This window comes from Phodopus roborovskii, unplaced genomic scaffold (genome assembly GCF_943737965.1).
Source record: "Phodopus roborovskii unplaced genomic scaffold, PHOROB, whole genome shotgun sequence".
NCBI lineage: Eukaryota > Metazoa > Chordata > Mammalia > Rodentia > Cricetidae > Phodopus > Phodopus roborovskii.
Window position 1 is genome coordinate 14,607 of NW_026126772.1, and position 2,272 is coordinate 16,878.

Sequence of the window (2,272 nt, forward strand, 5' to 3'; positions counted from 1 at the left end):
CCTCAGATGTGAGCCAGTAAACTCCCCGGAAGTAACTTCTGAATGTTGGCCTTCCCCTCACCAAGACAACAATGATCACCACAAAAACCAGGGTTGTTTAGTTACACGTCAGTTCTTTTCTGAGCAAGGTAGATCTGCCACGGTGAAGATGCTGTGACACAGAAAATACCCTTCTTCCTAAGAACAGCCTTGACGTCACTGCCATCAAGTGACAGGAGTCAACCAACTCTCCTGTAGTTGTACAAGACCCAACCAACTGCACCAGACACAAAATGTATGTTTACCAGGGCTGGCTAGGCTGGTCACCTAATTACCACAGAGTTTCTTTACCCAGCCAGAGGCAGACTCAGAAAAGGGTATAACAACAACTGAGAGGGGACAGAAATAGATGGGAGGAAGCATCTCCTTAGGGTGAGAAAACACAGGACAGGTTGAGGGTACCCACAAAGAGAAGAGCTCTGTCAACGGAGAGGCAGGTGGGATTGTCCCTAATCTTGGAAGTCATTAGGAGCCATCTGAGAGAGTGGAGCATTTAACCTGTCAAGTTCATCCACTTAAGGTGGGTGGTGCATTATTATCTCCTGGTCTTCCAAGACATCCTCTCTAGCAGCCACCAAATTAGTGAGGGATTTGCTGCGAACACAATGGAAATACACATGGTGAATCTTTCCTTCTTCCTTCTCCCAGTACATCTGGATAGAGGGGGCTGTACATAATTGTAGATAACTTCAGACCTCCCACCAGATCTCCTCTTAGTCTTTTCTTTGCAGGTAGGGTAGCCTTCAATTCCAATGCGAATGTTCTTCAGGCCCGTTCCTTCAACACTGTTTTAGCAACATCCTGAGTCTCGATGTATTTGAAGAATCTGTAGAGCTTGGAGCTTTAGAGTATTTGGGAATACTTTTCCCCCATGGGTGGGGGGTGGTCTTCATCCCAGTCCAGAGTCCTCATCTGTCAGCATGACAATGTGACACTCTCACTCCCCTTTCTTGGCACAGCCCCCCATGGTGGGCAGAATAAGTTCCTCGAGGTAGTGATCAAACTGCTTGTGGGCACTATCGTTGCACAGCTCATGGAGTAAAGCACTTTAATCTTGACATCAGATAGTGTTGAAGTCAAAGTTAATGCAGAGAGAGACACATGTGTCTCTCAGATCTGGGATAGAGATGCCATCAGGACAGTTGATGGTGCCAGTTTTGTAATAATCCATCACTGTGTGGAATACAGTGGCACTGATCCTTTTTGTAATCTCATACTCTTATCATTGGGTCTTGTGAAGTTGTATTCTCTTCCTGGTCCAAACATCCTTCCCAACATGGTATCCGGATAAGCGGTTTACCACAAAACGTGTGCCATCTACAAGAAGCGTCACTTTCTCTGGGGCTTGGGAGTGAGAGCTACCTCCGAAGCCTATGGCAATGTTTCCAAATCTCTCTGAAACGATGAAGGGCTTGTGGTTCTGCTTGCTTCAACTCTGGAGGCTATCTTCAGGGAGTGGCATTATTTGAGGATACTGAAGGCTTGCTGGCCGAGGGGCATAGCCAAGTGCAAAGTCTTCATTCCTGATAGCTAGGGGATAAGTGAGAACATAAAGTCCAGAGGACACCAAACTGCTGCTTTCTTTCTCTCGAATGGCAGCTTAGGTCTTATCTTCTAGGCAGCTGAGCTTTGGCTGCAATAACCTGTCGCCATCACTGCCCTGTTGACCATTCATTCTTAGAGAGGAAGCCGGCCCTCTAGGCCCAGATTCCCGACACCACCCGGGATGCCAGAAAGCAGCTACCATCGCCAGGATCCACTGTGCTCCCGGCATGGCAAATCTTATAAAGTAAAACATTTGATTGGGACATGCTTACAGCTTCAAAGGTTTAGACCATTGTCATCATAGTGAGAAGCATAGCAGCATACTGGTAGACATGATGGAAGATGGAAGAGAATTACCAGACAGTTCTTTATATGGATCTCTAGGCAACAGAAAAAGAGACTCTGGGTCTTGCCTTGGTTTCTGAAAACTCACAGCCAACCCCAGTCACTTAATTCTTCCAGCAAGGCCACACCCACCTCAACAGGGCAATAGCTCCTAACATTTCAACTAGTGCACAGCCTGTGAGGGCCATTGTTATTCAAACCACCAGAGTGTCTAAGTTATAATCAGCTTAACTTTTCCTTTTTCCCCTGGCCCTGAAAATATTATGTATGGCTTTATGACATTTCTCTGATTGCTCAACATTGAACTGGACTGGATGTTAGCAGAATACATAGTTCAGAGACT

At 46.3% G+C, this 2,272-nt stretch overlaps 1 pseudogene; it reads right to left on the reverse strand.

Moving 5' to 3' along the window:
- Window positions 1-486: 486 nt before the first annotated feature.
- LOC127214587 (BTB/POZ domain-containing protein KCTD20-like) lies at window positions 487-1,724 on the reverse strand (annotated as a pseudogene).
- Between the last annotated feature and the right edge of the window lie 548 nt (window positions 1,725-2,272).